Source organism: Adiantum capillus-veneris, chromosome 6, assembly GCF_014529385.1.
Source record: "Adiantum capillus-veneris isolate H3 chromosome 6, ASM1452938v2, whole genome shotgun sequence".
Classification (NCBI taxonomy): Eukaryota; Viridiplantae; Streptophyta; class Polypodiopsida; order Polypodiales; family Pteridaceae; genus Adiantum; species Adiantum capillus-veneris.
Window position 1 is genome coordinate 148,921,402 of NC_140936.1, and position 20,807 is coordinate 148,942,208.

At 42.1% G+C, this 20,807-nt stretch overlaps 1 pseudogene; it reads right to left on the bottom strand.

The window, feature by feature from the left end:
• Positions 1-19,018: 19,018 nt before the first annotated feature.
• LOC147456452 (protein MAINTENANCE OF PSII UNDER HIGH LIGHT 1-like) lies at positions 19,019-19,633 on the bottom strand (annotated as a pseudogene).
• Positions 19,634-20,807: the final 1,174 nt, after the last annotated feature.

Below are 20,807 nucleotides of genomic sequence, written 5' to 3' on the forward strand. Positions count from 1 at the left end.
ATAATTGGTTAAAAATATTGTGATAATGTTTCATGATTTGTATAGGTGCAATGCCTTGATTAGGATCTCCTAATTTGAGCCTATAATCTTTGAATTATTAATTCTATCTCATTGGTTTTTAAATAAAATTGGAATAAGTTGTCATAGATGATTATCAAATCAAAAACTTAGGATAATGCTAATTATCTCTAGTTAGCTTAATAGAGATGTAATAGAGGTCTACTTGACAAAGTTTTCTACTCTTGGAAAGAGTTAATTACCCTTAGTAAGCTTGCCACTTTTAAGAGCCCTTCATTGAGTTTAAAGATAGAATCCTGCTTAGTATTGTAAAAGCAAAATCTCTGTAAAATTAGTTCCTATAGTAATCTCTTGATTCGCAATGATGCATCTTTCCAAAAACAATAAATTGTCAAGGTCTAACTGTTCTTGTGGACATGAGAATTTTTTTCTTTTGACCACAAGAGTGATTTTTCTTAAACTTTGATGGAATGTTCATGAAAAGATCTATGTCATAGAACCTACACTCTTTTATCTTGGATCAAGAATTAGATATTAAAAAAGTTTACATTTTTTAATTTTACCAATGGATTATCAAGGTTTTCAATTTTTTTGTAAAAGTAGGCCATAGACATATGTTTTAGCAGTACTTCACTCACAAATGGAAAATATAAAAAGCATCAATAGGGATCACACTAAGAGAATTAAGAACACTATTATAAAGTACTAAAGTAAGAACATTGCACACTTGCAAAAATTGGCGTGAGTATTGACCTTCATCATCCTTTCAAAATGGATCCATATAAGGTCAAACTGGAAATTGATCATGACATTTTGACATGATATATATGCTTTTTATATTACTCATGTCCAGATGCATGTTCTCAAGAGAATATATTCTCACCTTGAAAGTGACCAAATTTTGGTGGAAAACTGCCTATGTTATATTGTGGTGTAGGTGCCAAAAAATTCAAGGAAAAATCATTTTGTGATAATAAGACCTTGATCATAAAGAGGACTTCATTTGGGATGTTCACAATATGTTAAAAAACTAGTAATCTACCACATTTTCCATTTTATATATAAATAAATAAATAAATAAATATATTTTTGTATTTTGGCTTTAACTTGTAATATGAACATTATCTAGCCCTTAAAATAATATTGTCCTAAATATCTAGCATACAAAGCACACAATATGACTGATAAGGTGATTTAATTTTCAACATTTAAAATTTTGACAAAAACAAGCACGTTTTTCATACAGTTTAGATTCTAAAATCTTTTTAAAAGCATAGGTTTGAATGTGGAACCCACAACCCAAAAAAACTATCAATTTTTTGTTACTCGTAAGGAAATTTTGTAGATATTAAGCTCTTGAACAATAAATATGCATATCTCATGGCAATTTTAAATTTTACTTGGTTAATAGGGAATTAAAGTGTTTGAGGATATAAGGGTGTTTGGTTATCACCCTAGTGCTAAGAGAGAGATGAAGAATACAATTTTGATATTTAGTTTAGTAATTTTTTGTTAAATTGCTTAATTCTCCCTAATTTATAAAAATCAAGTTACTAATTACGTACTTAGAAATTGATTGTTTACAAAACTAGCATAATAATGTTGCATTAGACATAAAGATACTAAGGCAATCATTATCATGTGTTCAATCTTAACCAATTGTGCCTAATTTCTTAGTTGTGATTGAGCTATTTCCTCTTAATTGAAGTATGATTAACCTAAATCAGGAAGAAGTTAGTGGGCGGTGTGGGAAGAGAGAGAGAGAGAGAGAGAGAGAGAGAGAGAGAGAGAGAGAGAGAGAATTTATGGGTAAATGAGCATAATGAGAGGTAATTAGATACTAAGTACAAGTCATCACCTTGCTAATCTAGCTAAATGAGGTGGAGATTTGTGTACAAAGAGATGTAAATGAGCATAATGAGAGGTAATTAGATGTTGAATTAGAAAAGAAACCAAAGTCCTTGAAACCAGAGTCCTTATTTTGCTAATCGACATGAGTTTTGATCTTTAAACAGCTTGTATTAGCTCTTCTTTTGGGAGAAGTAAAGTATCACTATGTAGGGAGAGTATATGTTAGCATGTGTATGTGGGCCTATTATATAGTGTTTTTGAAGCAAGACATCACACTTCACATAGGTGAGCTATGTGATCATACTCTTGAGGTGGTTGACAAGAATCGCTATATCTTTATTGGGGATTCCTTATTTATTTGTAGAGATCCTTTCTAAGGCTTACCCTACTCTTCTTCCACCTAGCCCAAGTTTCTGCTCTAAAACCTCCCATACAGGTGATGAAGTCTCACAATCATCTATGAAGTGTACATAGTTGTCGTGCAATGATATTATAATCCCTATAGCTTGCTCATCCTTATCTTGATTTTTTGTACTCATGGCCCGTGTTTTCACTTGCACATCATCACTCAACTCGGATCACTAATGGTTGGTTAAACTATGCTCCATAACCCCTTCTTCATTAGGTAGCCTTTAAGCTTACCATGTCACATGTGAAACCCATCCCCATTGATCTCTCAATGCCCTTCTCTCCCATTGTGCTATAAAGGGATCTTAACCAAGGAAACTCTCCTTTGATCAATGTATGCTCTCTTTACAATAGCACGGACATATTTTAATGGCGAGCATTTTTCGACGAGATCTTTCTTGCAATTGAACAAGCAGATTCCAAAAACGATTCTTTCTCTCTCTCAAACCTTGAGAGTTGAGGATCCGATCTTTTTATCTCTCCTCATCCTTTCTCTCTCTCTCTCTCTCTCTCTCTCTCTCTCTCTCTCTCTCTCTACTGCTGCTTCTCACCCTGTTGTTGTTGCTCCCACCCTGCTTAAGCTCTCTCCCTACTTTCTGCTGCTCACGCCTTGCTCGCGCTCTTGCCTTGCTCATGCTCTTTGTTGCTGCCCCCATCCCCCTCTGCTACCACACCCCCCCTCTCACTCTCGCTCTCCCCCCCCCCCCACCCCCTGGTGACCCGTGCATAGAGAGAGAGTTGGGAGGGAAATTAAACGTAGAGAGAGAGAGAGAGAGGGCCCGTGTGTAGAGAGAGAAGTAGGAGGAAATCTAAGCGTAGAACGAGAGAGATAAAAAGCGTAGAGAGAGAGAGAGAGAGAGAGAGAGAGAGAGAGTGTAGAGAGAAAATGCATAGAGAGAATTTTTGCCCGCGTAGAGAGAGAAAATCTACGTACGTAGAGAGAGAGAGAGAGAGAGAGAGAGAGAGAGAGAGAGAGAGAGAGAGAGAGAGAGAGAGAGAGAGAGAGAGAGAGAAGTGCATAGTGTGTCTCCCGTTGGTGGCGATTAAGCATGAGGAAGCAGAATGATAAGCACGACCCCTTAGAGGATTTCATTCAAAAGTGCAAAGAAGAAATAACGAAAACCATTAGCAAGATGAATCGCAACCTATTGGGCACAATAAAAATGCTCGAAGGACGTGTGTTGATCCAAGAAAGCAAGATAAATGCAATGGAAGATCGTGCGACGGCTCAAGATGAAGAGATTGCGTCACTCAAGAACGATCTTGCTGAAGCACGATCAAGGAACACACTTGATGTTAAGTATGGAGCCTGATTTACCCTTGTAATTTTCTGTGGTAAAAGCACACATTTGTAAGGCCCCCATTATGAGGAGAAGCCATCGTGCGTGAAGGAAAATCACTCACCGGAAACCCAAATTTTTACGGACAAGAATCAGGGGCAACTTTAAAGGCCTTTTTTTCGCCGGAATATTATGGCCGGTCGGTTGGCCGGTGGTCGGAAGTCAATGGCCGGTGACCAATGGCCGAATTCAAAAGCGGAATTGTCTTCTCAAGGGCGGCCACACATGGGCGGATTGGAGGGTCTGATTTGGACTTATTCGCACAAGGGCGGCTACACATGGCTGTCTCTCATAAGAGAGGGCAGCCCTTTTGGCCTATAAAAGGAGGCCATTTCTACACACATTTCATAGTATGAAGTTGATGCAACAAGGTGAGTGTGAGGTGGTGAGAGTGAAGCAAGGCGGGAGCTCCATTAAGGGTATAATCCCTTTGTAAACTACTTCTTGTTTTGAAGTACTAAAGCCATTGAGTGGCTGCTTTCCCGTGGACGTAGCCCACATTGGGTGAACCACGTATATCGTGTGTACTCTCTCTCTCTCTCTCTCTACTCTATAATCTCGTGTATATAAATCTGTCTCTCTCCATTAAGTAATCTACTCAATTATCTATTTAGCTACGTCTTATTTCCTAACAACTGGTATCAGAGCAAGGTTTGCTCGTAGCTAAATTATCTCAAGGAAAGGATTCCTTGAATTGAGTGGGAGTTATGGCGGAGGAAGGGAAGCTCAAGATTGAGAAGTTCAACGGCAAAAACTACCAACATTGGAAGATGCAGATTGAAAACTATCTCTACCAGAAGGACCTCTATTTGCCACTAGGCGGTCTTGCGAAGAAGCCCACAACAATGGCAGATGAAGCATGGATTGTCCTTGATCGAAAGGCACTGGGAACAATCCGGTTAAGCTTGGCGTCAACGGTGGCCTTCAATGTTTTGGAGATGAAGACCACGGAGGACTTGATGAAGTCACTTGACGACTTCTACGAGAAACCATCGGCATCTAATAAGGTATTTCTTATGAAGCGCTTGTTCAATCTAAAGATGGCAGAGAATGGTTCAGTTGCAGAACACCTGAATGACTTTAACACAAACATAAGTCAACTTAGATCAGTGAAAATCAATTTCGATGACGAAGTGCGAGCTCTCCTTATACTATCATCTCTACCGGATAGTTGGGACAGCCTTGTGATGGCTGTAAGTAATTCTATCTCTGGCACAAATACTCTCAAGTTTGATGATGTTGTGGGTGTTCTCCTAAGCGAGGAAATGCGAAGGAGAAGCACAGGAGAATCATCAAGTGCTGCACTATCAGTGGAAACAAGAGGAAGGCTTAAGGAGAGGTTCAAAAACCAAAAGGGTCGTGATCGCTCAAGGCAGAGCAAGTCACGCACAAAGTCAGTTCTTGAATGTTGGAACTGCGGCAAGAAGGGCCACGTCAAGAAGGATTGCTGGTCCAAGAAGAAGAAGGAGACAGCGTCTCAAGACAACAAGCCAACATCGGAGGCCAATGTGGCAGGTAAAGTAGAGCAAGATGCTCTAATTCTCTCATTAGACAATGTGTCTAATTCCTGGATAGTAGATTCCGGGGCTTCATTCCATGCGACACCACACAAGCAACATTTCCAAGACTACACCAAAGGTAATTTTGGGTATGTATACTTGGGAGATAATGAAGCTTGTGAGATTGTCGGCAAAGGTACAGTTTCTGTCAAAACTGCTAACGGAAATGAATGGAAGCTTAAAGATGTTAGGCATGTTCCTTCTCTTCGCAAAAATTTGATCTCTACAGGACAATTGGACGATGAAGGTCACAACATTGCATTCGGAAACAAACGGTGGAAGATCTCAAAGGGATCTTTGGTGGTTGCCAAGGGTGAAAAAGTCGGTACACTTTACTTATGTACTGTTAGCACGCAACCTTCAGCTTGTGCAACAACTACAGAAGTTGACAGTGCGGTGTGGCACTACCGACTTGGGCATATGAGTGCCAAAGGAATGAAAATCCTTCAAACAAAGAAGCTTCTACCAGGTTTTAAAGAAGTGGACTTAGAGTTCTGTGAAGATTGTGTTTATGGTAAACAAAAGAGGGTAAAATTTCAAAAATCAGGAAATGAAAGAAAAAATAAAAAACTTGAGTTGGTTCATTCTGATGTTTGGGGTCCTGCAAGTACACCTTCACTTGGTGGCTCATTGTACTATGTAACATTCCTAGACGATGCGACTAGAAAAACATGGGTTTATGTCATGAAGAATAAATCCGATGTATTTTCCATATTTCAAAGGTGGAAAACCTTTGTGGAGAATGAAACAAGTACCAAGGTTAAATGCCTCAGATCCGACAATGGAGGCGAATATTGCAGCCAAGCTTTTGAAAGCTTTTGTGCTAGCAATGGCATTCGGAGGCAAAGGACAACCCCAAGGACACCTCAACAAAATGGGATTTCGGAAAGGATGAACAGGAAAATCATGGAACGAGCACGAAGCATGCGGCTACATGCAGGCCTACCGCTTGAGCTTTGGGCGGAAGCTGTAAGTACGTCTGTGTACTTAATCAATCGGTCACCCTCAACGGCATTGGACGGGGGAGTTCCAGAAGAGGCATGGACAGGTAAACCGGTGAATTATGCATTTCTCAAAGTATTTGGGTGTGAGGCTTTCATGCACATAGATAGAAGCCTAAGATCAAAGTTAGATGCAAAATCCAAAAAGTGTTTCTTCATTGGCTATGGAGAAGGAGACTTTGGGTATCGCCTATGGAATCCTGAAGATGGTAAAATCTTAAGGAGTAGGGATGTAATTTTTAAAGAACAAAATATGTACAAAGATTACTTGGAAAGAAAAGAAACAAAAGAAACAGGTGATGAGTACATGGAGCTTGAGGACGGTGAAGACTCAAGGACTGCAAACGGTGACAATGTGCAACAACGTCAACCAAATGAGGAGCCTCAACCTATTCCCCGAAGATCTACAAGAGCAAGTAGACCTCCAGAAAGGTTTGTTCCTTCCTTCAACCATCTCTTGATCTCAGATTCTGGAGAGCCGGAATCATATGAAGAAGCTATGCAACATGAATCCAAAGAAGAATGGACGAAGAGCATGCAAGTGGAGATGGACTCACTACATCGCAACCAAACATGGGAGTTGGTTGAGTTGCCTAAAGGTAAGCGGGCACTTCAAAACAAATGGGTGTACAAGCTAAAGGAAGAAGAAGGTGGGAAGAAAAGGTACAAGTCTAGGCTTGTGGTAAAAGGTTTTTCTCAAAAGAAAGGTATTGACTTCAATGAAATATTTTCTCATGTTGTAAAAATGAACTCAATTAGGCTTGTCTTAAGCCTTGTGGCTGCTCATGATCTAAATCTCGAGCAAATGGATGTAAATACGGCATTCCCTCACGGTGACTTAGAGGAGGAAATCTACATGCTTCAACCAAAGGGGTATGAAGTAAAAGGTAAGGAGAAAATGGTTTGCAGATTAAAGAAGAGCTTGTATGGTTTAAAGCAATCATCAAGACAATGGTACTTGAAGTTTGATCGATGGATGTTGGATCATGGATTCACAAGATGCAACTCGGATCACTGCGTCTACATGGAGAATTTGGGAGATGGGAAATTCATCATCCTAATGTTGTATGTTGATGACATGTTGATTGCAAGTGCTAACATGCAGGACATCAAAGACCTAAAAGAGGAGCTGTCCAAATATTTTTCAATGAAAGATTTAGGTGCTGCAAAGAGGATACTTGGTATGAAAATATCAAGGGACAGGACGAAGAAGACAATAAAGCTATCTCAAGAAGATTACATCAAGAAGGTACTAGAAAGGTTTGCAATGCAAAATGCAAAACAAGTTTCTACACCTTTGGCTGGTCATTTTAAACTAACGAAGGATATGTGTCCAAAGACACAAGAGGAGATAGCCTATATGTCTAAAGTTCCATATGCTGCAGCGGTAGGTTCTCTAATGTATGCTATGGTCTGGACAAGGCCAGACATTGCACATGCAGTGGGAGTTGTGAGTAGGTTCATGGACAACCCAAGTAAAGAGCATTGGCAAGCTGTGAAGTGGATACTTAGGTATCTAAAAGGGACAACAACAAATGCTTTGTATTTTGGAGGAACTGATATTTTTCTAGAAGGGTATGCTGATGCAGATATGGCAGGTGACAAAGATACTCGAAGGAGCACTACTGGCTATGTGTTCACGGTTGGAGGCACAGCAGTAAGCTGGGCTTCAAAGCTGCAGAAAGTGGTTTCACTTTCTACCACGGAAGCAGAGTATGTAGCAATGACGGAGGCAAGCAAAGAAATTATGTGGCTTCATAGATTCTTAGAAGAGCTTGGATTCAAACAAGACAATTGTGTCTTGTATAGTGATAGCCAAAGCGCTATCCATCTTGCGAAGAACTCAGCCTTTCATTCAAGGACAAAGCACATTGAGGTGAGATATCACTTCATACGCACTCTTTTGGAAGAGGGACAACTAAAGCTAGGAAAGGTGCATGCAAGTGAAAATCCTGTAGACATGTTTACAAAGGTGGTCAACAAGGAGAAGTTGAGCTTTTGCTCATCTTCAATCGGCATTCAAGGATAAGAAGCCAGAATGGAAAGCAGTCACAGGTTTGGTTTGGAGATCAGTCTCCAAGTGGGAGATTGTTAAGTATGGAGCCTGATTTACCCTTGTAATTTTCTGTTGTAAAAGCGCACATTTGTAAGGCCCCCATTATGAGGAGAAGCCATCGTGCGTGAAGGAAAATCACTCACCGGAAACCAAAATTTTCACGGACAAGAATCAGGGGCAACTTTAAAGGCCTTGGGGGCGGAGGCCCCCGAGACTTTTTTTTGCCGGAATATTATGGCCGGACGGCGGCCGAAAAGTGGTCGGAAAACAACCGATCGGTTGGCCGGTGGTCAGAAGTCAATGGCTGGTGGCCGATGGCCGAATTCAATGGCCGGTGGCCGAATTCAAAAGCGGACTTGTCTTCTCAAGGGCGGCCACACATGGGCGGATTGGAGGGTCCGATTTGGACTTATTCGCACAAGGGCGGCTACACATGGCTGTCTCTCATAAGAGAGGGCAGCCCCTTTGGCCTATAAAAGGAGGCCATTTCTACACACATTTCATAGTGTGAAGTTGATGCAACAAGGTGAGTGTGAGGTGGTGAGAGTGAAGCAAGGCGGGAGCTCCATTAAGGGTATAATCCCTTTGTAACCTACTTCTTGTTTTGAAGTACTAAAGCCATTGAGTGGCTGCTTTCCCGTGGACGTAGCCCACATTGGGTGAACCACGTATATCGTGTGTACTCTCTCTCTCTCTCTCTACTCTATAATCTCATGTATATAAATCTGTCTCTCTCCATTAAGTAATCTACTCAATTATCTATTTAGCTACGTCTTATTTCCTAACACTTGAAGAGGGACAATTGCAACCCTCAGGAATAGAAGAACTAAAACACGATTAAGAAGCAAGTACGGGCCATCAAAGAGGGAGAAGAGCAACACAAAGAAATGACGACTTCTTTGGTGGATGTTATTACAAAGACTCAACAGAAGGCGCATGAAGCCGAGAAATGAATCGAGGTTGCCAAGAAAGGAAAAGGCAAGGAAATAACGTCCACGTCCACGTCCACACCCACTATATTAATCTAACACTAGAGGAGGAGCAAAGAAGACATGTGCGCGCTTTACATGTGAGAATTTGCGGCCTTAAAGACAAAGATAATGTGGACGAATAGGTAAAAGAACTCATGGCTATGATGGGGGTTCATGAACCGATGAACACAAGAGCTTGGAGAGAGTGGGCAACAAGAAAAATGGAAGTAATCGGGAAACCTTGAAAGAAAGGGCACTCATTCTTCATTTTCCCTCCATGGAATCGAAAGACTTTTTGAAGAAAAGGCCAACTCTTAAGAAGACGGGCATCTTTCTCGGGGATGATCTTACCCTCTTGCAGATCACTTATATGAAGGAGGTAATGCCGCAGATTAGAGCGGCAAATGAAAAAGGCAAGATTGCCTTTTACCGAGATGGAAGAGTGGTAATACTGGAGCGACGCGCCACATGACGGTGTGAGACCTATGGGACCACACTCAAAGTTGCTGCCTGGAATTGTAATGGATCTATGTGCCTTGATGTGGGTGCTTTTGAGGATAGTTTTACTGGAAGAGACATTATCTTCTACTCTGAGACACGTCAGGCCCCTCGGAAATCTATGCCTCACATCAATGGATACAGATGGGAGACGTCCTGCAAACAGGAGACGCGATCAGAGTAGAGAGGGTAGGGCTCAGGGGGAGTGGCAGTGTTATTCAGAGAGAAGTTGTAGCCGTTGATACATACAGCCTGTAGGGTTGAGCGAGCTAGGTACATGTGGATGAGATTGAGAGCAGAGACAGGAAAATACCTTTACATTGCTATTTGCTACTTTCCCCGAGCACGTCAATCTATGCATCACCCAGAGGACAGTCCCCCTTTTCTATTTTGGATGATGAAATATGGGAGTTCTCTAGAGATGGTAACATTATCATTCTAGGGAACTTCAATGCTAGGATTGCCCATCACCAGACAATATTTCATGATACTTCAGAGGAGATGCTGACAGTGCTAGATGTTGTAGAGACGGGCCTCTCCAGACTATCATAGGACATGGAACATATTGAGTATGGACGACACTTGATAGACATGGGAATTGCACATGGGCTGGACATCTTGAATGGCCTATAGAGATTTCCTGTTGCGGGGGGCTTTTCATGCTTTCCACACAGACATGGAGTCAGCACGGTGGAATATGTCATGGCACAACCAAGTGTCATCTCTAGTAGCCAAGATCTCACGGTTGGACCCAGACCTGTTGGGGTGGTAGTGGATCATGCCCTTTTGTCAATGACCATCTCTTTTTAGTTTAATGTAGCACATAGTCTACAAGAAGTAACACCTACTTGCTACACCTTCACGCGAGAGACGGATTCTATATATATATATATATATATATATATATATATATATATATATATATATATATGGGATGTACAGACGGCTGTGCAGTGAGGAGCCAGGGCGACCTCTGGAGGAGATTACTACTATACTGACACAGACATTACATGATGCAACACCAGAGGTATACCCACACACGCAGCGTGAGCAGAGACGCCGTTCTGGGAGCATGCCACAGAACAATTGGTATGATGTGGAATGTCGTGAGACTAGAGCCAGACTTTAGAAGGAGGTGCTTTTGGGGGACCACTCACAAACAGTCACAGATTGACTTTCTACGTCTATTGCAACGGAAGAAGAGGAAATTTTTTGCTCGATTAGAGTAGGATCTATACCAGCTATTCTTGAGTCAGGACTCACGTGAGGCATGGCGTCTCTTTCATGAGCACTCCCCCCTCCCCCCACCATTACCTCTACAGAGGCCTGGGGCCAGTACGCTTCATCTTTGTATACAGTTCCTAGATAGATGCCCCTTCCCAACCCTCCCGATCCATGCCCACATGCATGTGCTTTTTTACCGATGAGATGGTGAAGAAGGCCATTGACAAGATGAGGACTGGGAGAGCATATGATCATGATGGCTTAGTGGCTGAGCATTTCATGCATGCCAGAGATCTACTAGCACAACTTCTAGCAGTTATGTTTAACCGTGCCATGTGTGAAGGCTTGCCTGACAATTGGACACACATTAGCACGGTTACACGCATCCATTCTTGACAGTTGATGGGCAGAGAGGGAGAGGGTACGCGCAACCGGGTAGGCAGGGTTCAGGAGAGGCTTTTCTACTCTCGACCATATCTCATTGAGGAGGGCAGATCACATGGGAGACGGATTCTATTGTCGCTTTGTGGACTTTTGCAAAGCATTTGACACAGTACCCAGAGCTAGATTGAGCGCAATCTCCAGGAGATGGGAGTACCTACAGAGCTCATTTGGGGGATCATGGCATTATACAGGTCAGTAGTGAGGCATGTGCTCACCTCAGAGGGTCTATCTACACCGGTTCACTCCATGATTGGGGTGAAGCAGGGCTGCCCACTCTCTCCTACTCTATTCGGTATGTATGTGGATGAGGTTTCTGACTACATTGAGAGCGATGGTGATAGAGGTGCACAGCTGGCAGGGACATGGATTCCACTATTGTTATATGTTGATGATATTGTGTTGATCTCCGACTATCCGGAGGGATGCAACGTCACTTGGATGCTTTGCATAGGTTTGCCCAAGAAAGTGGATTGTCTGTCAACCTTGGTAAAACCAAGGCTATGGTGTTTAATACCACCCCACAGTGGATCAAGAGGTCAGCACCTACATTCACATATAGCCAGGTGACCGTGGAGTAGAGGATGCTTACACCTACCTTGGAGTGGTTTTTACTGGACCAGCATTTTTGTTGAGGAGAGTAGCAGAGACCAGATTGACTAGAGCCCATGCAGCATTCGGTACATTGGAGAGGATGCATTCGCAGGTTTAGTTTCAGGAGCCTCGGACAAAGCTCTAACTCTTTGACGCTTTGGTGGCCTATGTATTGCTCTATGGAGCTGAGATGAGGACCTTCATTGGATCATCACGGGAGTCGCACATATGGATGGGGGGACATGGAGAAACCTCTAGTCTCTATGATCTCCCGGCTCAGTAGAGCCAAGGCTTCAGTACCACGTGGAATTATTTGGGCAGAGCTAGAAGCCCCCCACTAGTGGTTGAGGCACTCACTAGATCAGTCTCCTTCATACACCACATGTGGGAACTTCCCAGAGAGAAATATGCCCACCTTGCACTTGAGTCCTCTCAACAGTTAGCCATGCAGGGAGATACATCATGCTGGTATGGGGAGATGACATCATGGTTTTAGGTGCATGGGTTCAGCATAGACAGGTTTCCACCCTTCTAGTACTCACTGGATGCACCATCTCTCACTCTTATACAGTCCGAGATCAGTAGGCTCATCCGCAGGACTTGACTCAGCTAGACACCAGGAGGACATGGATACAACCATCACAAGTTTGGACACAAAGATGGCTTTCTACAAAGAGCATCTTCTCCAACTTACGGAGGACGGGTTTGTGACGAGATCCAGATACATGGACACCCACCTGTCTCATGGAATACGATGTGCTATTGGCAGGTACGCAGATCTTCACACCAGCTACACTACAGATTGAGACTGGGAGATACAGCGGAGTACCAACAAAGGCAAGGACATGCCCCTTATGTGACATGGAGCCTGAGACAGAGTTGCACTACACATGTCGCTGCTCCATCTACTATGCGATATGAGGCCGCTTCCATTGCTTATTTAGAGAAGTTTTTGGACCACTATCGAGAGTCATGGGCTACGAGGATCAGAGATCCCTAGGTCGAGCTGCGCAGACACAAAGATAGCCTGATGAGAGGAGAGGCTAGCCAGTCTCAAAGACGGATCACAGATTTCTTTAGAGCAGACACTGGGAAGGCGGAGGAGCTACTCCCACAGCAGAGCTCACACTCGTCTCACACCAGAGGCACACCGATTGACCGAACCATTGAGTTGGGGACATCCAGACACCCACAAATGCGCGAGACTACACAACATCGACAGAGGCTACATCAGAAGATTCGGATCACTTTGGCTAGACATGCACAATGCCCGGTCAGACTACTAATCATGGAGGAGATTGATGAGATCCGCCAGCGACCGATGTTGGATCTCCTATGATTTAGCTATCCCAGCCAAGTGCGTACTTTGCTTAGTTCACATCGAGCAGCTTAGGATTCCATAGTATATTTGTTTTGTTATGATGTCAGTTAGTTGATTTTGTTATGACGTTAATATAACATTTCATTTCATTTTCATCTCTCTCTCTCTCTCTCTCTCTCTCTCTCTCTCTCTCTCTCTCTCTCTCTCTCTCTCTCTCTCTCTCTCTCTCTCTCTCACACACACACACACACACACACACACACGCGCGCGCACGCGCATGCGCGTGCGCACACACACAAAATTCTTTCCTTGGTGATCAAACTTCTCAAGCAAAGGAGCTCAAACATTTATAATTTGAAAATATCACTCTCTTCCTCCTATCTCATTCACAGTCATACACAAGGACAAAGACACATTCGAATCATTACACACTTTCAAATATCATAATTTATGTTGAGCAACAACTTTATCTAGTGACTTCATTTTTAAGACCATTCGCACCACGTCCTCTGATTGCTTTTTGAATAAAATATTACATTAAACAAGATGTCACTTCAAGATTAAACAGCTCTGGTTAAATTTGTATAACATCACATGACATCTTCACTTCAGAATAAGTTGTTCTTGACTATCTTATGTACAAAGCACTAGAATGATATCTCATTTGTACTAGTACAAAAATGAATCAAAGACCGATTTGTTTTTGTGCTAATCATTGTTCTTTGTTTAAAGACAACTATCTTTTGAACTGTTATGTTCTTTTGTGTATAAGTCTAAAAAGAGCAACACAGACGTCGTAAACACAAGGTTCTCCCAGAAAGCTGGGAAACCAGGACGTTGGCTTTGGAGATTTTTGTCTATAGGCTTTGATGGACCCATTGTCTATACTTCCTTGCTAGATTGACAGGTGTTAGGTGGTCTTTCCTTGTCTATAGATCCGATTCTTGCTGACAACTACTATAGTCTTTGACTCTACTGGTTTTAGGCTGTAGTTTAATCCAAAATTACTTATCATTGTGTAATTTTTTGGATTCTTATGATTTCGGGAATATTTTACCTATAAACTAACTACTCTTGGATGGACGGTTCGTTTGAGGACTATCCATAGAAACTGATTAAAACATGGAAAACTTCTATGGCTGACAATGAACGACATCCATACTATTCTCTATTGGCTAACAAAGCCTTAAAACTCCTACTGGAGTATAATCCTCTCTGTTAACATTATCACATATAGCTTCAATGAAACTCATGGATTTTTTGTTATGATACAGCTCTTTGGCTTCAGACTTGACTATCTATTCTCTTCAACTTGATGAGGCAGTAGGCCCATACTCAATGGTCCTACTGTCAACTCATTGAGTATGGTGTCTGGGTTGGGGAGGATGCACATGTCACTTTCATTTGTGGATTACTGTTTTGAGAATGGATACTTGCTGATATTTAACACTACATGGATGGTAGGTATAAGTTAAAAGGTTTTCAGTAGGACAGGTTGTTGACACATGTAATATGTATTCAAGGCTAACAAATTTGTTTTCTTGTTTATGTGGATGCAGGTGAGGACTCTATTTTTACTTAGGATCTTTTTGGCTAAGTTGTTGTCCACCACTATCGAACCTGGCCTCTTTCAATTCAAAATAAGTTGTTCTTGATTATCTTATGTCCAAAACACTACAATGATATCTCATTCTCACTATGATGTACAAAAAAGAATCAAAGACTTAGTTGTTTTTGTGCTAATCATTGCCCTTTGTCTAAAGCCAGTTGTCTTTGAACTGTTATGTTCTTTTTTGTATAAGCCTAAAAACTGCAACACACACACACACACACACACACACACGTGTACAAGATAGGTTTACACTGAGTCAGTCATACCAAATGCTTCCAACAACTCTTGGACATAGTCTTCCCCCTCTGTCTGCCATATCTCTACCAATCTAAGATTAGTGAAGAAAATCTCTCTCTCTCTCTCTCTCTCTCTCTCTCTCTCTCTCTCTCTCTCTCTCTCTCTCTCTAGCCGCAACTTGAACTTGAACTGCTCTCTTGTGTCCCTCGAGGGCGAGGGTAGCCCTGTGGGGGGAGGCGTTAAGAGTAGCCTCCTCCCCCCTTCAATCATTAGCAGCTAGGCGAGGCGTGACACAGTTGTCATTTGACGGGCTCCAACACAGCATGCCTGGTTTGACAGGCTCCAACACAGCAATCCGATGTTTCTAGAGCAGAGGCCCAACACAGCAGTCCTGGTCTGACGGGCTCCAGCGCTGTGTGCATTTTCTTGGTTTGATGGGCTGCAAAGTTGTGTGCGTTTTAGGCCCTAGCTCACTCGACCTGGTTATTACTGCCACCCATTTTCTTTGGTGCTGACGAATGCAATTGTTTAGCTTCTGACAAGCAAAGCACAATAAGAACAAATCTACTCTGCGTGGAAGTGATCTCGTTCACTCAGCTTGGTTCTTGACGAGGTACAGGCAAGGAGATTGTTTCAAACCTCCTACTCTGTTTTGATAGACCTAAACACTCACACAGGGGGCTTGATCATGTCTTCCCCTAGTACTCCAACACAGAGCCGCAAGAGCTTTCTTGCGATGGTGGCCGCTCCAAAAAAAGACCCTTTCGCCTGTCAAGATGCACGGATTACAATCTTGGAGACGCAAATCCAAGAGCTAATCAAGGAGAATGCGTCGCTTAAGCAATGCTTGCATTTGCTTGAAGAAGCAAAAGAAACAGAGAGTCGAGCTTTACTTGCAAAAGCTCACAAAGTCGAAGCTTCGTTCACCGACATTGTCATGGCGGTACAAAAAGAGCTACATGAGGTAACTAACAAGAAGTTGGATGCACAAATACATAAAGTGCTACAAGAAAACCGACGGCAAGAGGCTCTTGGACTCAAGGTCAGGATTGGAGGGCTCAACTCCCCATGGTGCACCAAAGAAGACACATTCGAAGAAGCCATCACCAAGCTTAATCTACATCAAGCCCGATTCCATCTCCTAGATCAACGACACAAACAAGGTAATTCCACCCCAATAATGTATCCCTACATTCAAGGACAAAGAAGCACATATGAAACTACTAGAACAATCTCGCCTTCTCAGGGGAAGAACACTTTGGATTGCTGAGGAATTGACTCCACATCAACTCAAGCTTAAAGCTAGCAAGATCAAGAAGATGCACGAAGCTCGTAAACAAGGTAAATGGGTTGTCTACCGAGGCGGTAAATCCATCATCCAAGAGTTTCGAACCCCTAAACCGGCATCTCCATCTCTTGAACCCCGTTAGTGATCCTCAGTCCCTAACTGATATGTATCTCTTTAAAAACCCCATTGTAACGATCTCTTTTTGGTCTCATGGGTCATATGTGACCTCCGAGGATGATAATGAAATCTCTCTCTCTCTCTCTCTCTCTCTCTCTCTCTCTCTCTCTCTCTCTCTCTCTCTCTCTCTCTCTCTCTCTGCTCAAAGGCCTATCACCCAAAGAAAGTACAAACAGCGAATATAGTACAAGTGCTATATATATATATCAAGGTGGCGTATAGGAAGAGTGCATATTGAATCAGTGAGAAAGTGCATAATGCCAAGTGATGTAGCCATGATCCAAACTCAAAAGAACAAAGGCCTTGCCCATATCCAAAGGAAAGAGTATTTGCCTTGTTTTGTTGGAGAGACTCAAAACCCAAATATGCCATCGTTACATATGTGATCCTTTTTACTATGCAAAGTAAATTGGACATGAGAGGTATACATGTATGTATGTCATTGTTTTTACTATCAAAATTTACTCATTGCTAAATATGTCATTGTTTTGGTATGAATATAAGTGCACGACATCTTGGCAAGCACGTAATGAGTGAAATAAGCAAAAAATTCCAAAGTAGATAACATATTCTAACACACTGTCTCTCTTAAGGAACCCCCCCCCCCTCCTCCCTCTCTCTCTCTCTCTCTCTCTCTCTCTCTCTCTCTCTCTCTCTCTCTCTCTCTCTCTCTCTAGCGCGGTAGCCAAGTAATATCTACGTCTAAAACAAGTACAATATCACAAGGATAACAAAGCTATACATGTATTGATAGTGATTTGGCAAGGTAAAGGCAACCTATCAAAAAGTGAGTTCAATAACAAAAGCCTTTACATCCACTTGCTTGTACTACCAAAAAATGATTTGAGAGCAAAAGTTTTCATGTTGAAAGCAGTGCAGACTCTATTGTTGCATGTATAATTTTTTGTTTGGAAGCATTTGAGACTGAAGCACTCATTTCTTGTTGGCCTCAAGGCTCATCCCCTTCAACCTTTTTCTTCTCCTACTATGAGAGCATTTCATGTAATTTTCTTGCATGGAAGTATTAACTAGTGCTTGTTTCTTTTTGGAGACTTGGTGTTTTACCTTGTTCCTACCTACCACTAGAAGGGCCCTTGTTCACCTTTCACATCACCAAGATTTTTCTTGTCTGTTGGTGGATTTCTAACATCCCAGCCTGATGTGCTTGTTCCATGATGCACATTTTGAGCTCCACTCATAGCAATAGGAATTTGTCCTTACTGAAAGGTTGAGCTTGCATGTCCAACCTTCTTTCCCTATAAAGCCTTACTGATGGAGCCGTTGCAAGCATGCTCGAGCTGTCTCATCATGTATGCACACGATGGGAGCTCCCGTTGATTCCATGCAAACACTTCTTTCCCTAGCCAGGAGACTCTCTCTCTCTCTCTCTCTCTCTCTCTCTCTCTCTCTCTCTCTCTCTCTCTCTCTCTCTCTCTCTCTCAAATAATTATCTTAAATAGTCCACGCCAGTGCGGACTGTTTCATGGAGTTTTTTTGGAGGTTTTTTTTTGTTTAATAGTGAGAGTTGAGTTGCACTCAAGGTTAGTGGATTGAGACACATTCGTGTAATGCTGCAAAGATATCAAAACCCACTTGCACTGCTACTAGAGCTCAATATTTTGGAGGTACTAAGCTAAAGTCACGAAGGCCAAGAGCTCCCCTGGTTTCAAGGGCTTGACAAGTCAATTAGATCACTCAAAATTTCCAAAGAGTGATCCTTGAAAATCTCACCCTTCATTTTTCCACTAGGTGCGACCTTCATTTGATTTTTCCTATCACTCCCACCCACTCTTCCCACTATTACATGGTGGGACTCAGCCCTAAGTGAATACAATCACGATTAAGTTTGACAATCCCCTCCTTAGTACTGTAACATACATGCTTGTCAACCACCTTCTAACCTTTCCTTGCTCCACCAATAGTGTTGCCCCCCAAATAACCTTGGCGTTGACGTTGCTTCAAAGCTCTCAACACAATCATAATAATACTAGCAAGCTTGAGCATCTTCAAAATCGAGTCTCTTAACAACTAGCTACCTCGAGATTTTTTCTTTGTAGCCAACATTGTTGGGTCAAATTTGCACAATGCTATTGGTTGTAGGCATTCAATGCCCTCATATAGTAGCAATAGCACTTATGAATACATTGCAGATTCTCACTATGCTTGGCAAGTATTATGGTGGAGATTTTCCTTTTCCTCCTACTTTCTCAAGCATCATGCTAGAACATCCTTATTCAAACACTAGGATCGGAACAAAATGGAATGTCATTTCTAGTTTCAAAAGATTCAATCTAGAACAAAAGATCTGGTTGTAAACAAATAAACAATTTACAAGGATCTTTAGGCAAAACTGGATTGGTGGTGGTTCAAATAGTACAATGATAGGTGACTCTACATATAGTTCTATGGAAGCAAACCCCAACTACTCCACGAGAATATTATTGGTAGAGGAAACATGCACTTCACCCATTGGATGCATTCTTAATTGAGGTGGTGCAAGCTATTGACGCGATTGAGGAAGCTCAAGAGTAGCGATGTGACAAGAGTAAACTTCTAACTGTAGTAGGGGAGGTTGGTTGTATCTATAGAAGGGGGAGGCGGTGAGGATACATTGACCATGTAGAGCACCATGCCAACCCCCACAAGTAGACCCAGAGCCACTTCCATCGCCACAATGAGCATCTACTCTGACCCCTTTGAGAAATCCTCAGTTGTGTTGGGACTGATCACATTTGGACACATACATTGCAAGTTCCACATCATAGATACTTGTTTGTCCCATTGTATCTTTTTCACATATCTTGTCCATTCCTTTTTGCTCAAAGATGTGTATGTTTTTTAGCACTTTAGTGCCCTCAGAAGCTTTCCATTCCATGCTCACTTTCCCCGCCTCTTTCTTTAGAGCAAAATCTTCTTCATTGCATTCCTCTGGTGCATACACAACCTCCATTGGCAGGTTCTTGGGTGCTCTTTGGCCCCTACCACCATCCTACAAGGTGGGATAGAGAACATGACTTGGCGTGGTGTTGCATGCCATCTACTCTCCTCTCTCCTCTCTCTCTCTCTCTCTCTCTCTCTCTCTCTCTCTCTCTCTCTCTCTCTCTCTATCTATCTACTCTCTCTCTGTCACTCTCTCTCTCTCTCTCTCTCTCTCTCTCTCTCTATGACTCTCTCTATCTACTCTCTCTCTCTCTCTCTCTCTCTCTCTCTCTCTCTCTCTCTCTCTCTATGACTCTCTCTATCTACTCTCTCTCTGTCTCTCAAGCTCAGGGAGAGGTGAGGTACACACACACACACACACACACACACACACATAGGTATATAAAAAGGAGGAGGAGATAGAGGCAAAGAGAGAGAGAGAGAGAGAGAGAGAGAGAGGGCGGGAGAGCAAGAGAGAGCAAATGAAGGAGTCGGAGATAGAAAGATATAGAGAGAAGTAGAGATAGGGAGAGGTAGCAAGATCCAAAAGGGGAGTGAGAGAGGAGATAGAGAGAGAGGGGAGAGGAAAAAAGTATTCAGGAGCTTGCTCTAAAAACTCTTTTTGGAGTGACCTTTTTTTCTAGATTTGTTGAGCTGAGCAATATCTAAAAAAATCTCACCTCCAAAGCTTGCTTCAAAAGCTCGCTCCATTCCAATCCCTGAAATAAGCCTTCATCTCCAAGGTCGGACACCAAACCTAAACATCTCTAAGCAAATATAGAATTCTCACTTGCATCCATATAGAGAAGACAACAGATTTTGTTAGGCTTGGCTACGTATGGCAAGTGTCGAAGAAAGCCTAGTTAAAGAGAAAAAAGTAGAAAATCCCAGATCTTTCAAACGAGAGCAATCCTAATGTATAAAAAAATGTAACCAAGATCAAATATGTCATTAATTAAAAAGGAAAATATGCAAAGTTAGGTTTAAGCTAGATTCAAGTTTAGGAGAAATGAAAAGGTGTATAGAACTTGAACCATGAGTCCATAATAGAAAATTGTATTTATTTAATTTTTAGAAAAGAAAATAATTGTCTACAGAAGATCAAACTTATTGGTCTTATAACGAGTATTGTCTACAAAACTTATAAAAACAATACAAGGATAACTGGTCAAGTCCAACGCAACAGATTTATTGATGTGTGTACTACCAATACAAACTAAAAAATCAATATCCAACCTTCAGATTGGTATCCAACTAGTTAGTCATAGAAAGATCAGAGATCTTTTGTATTG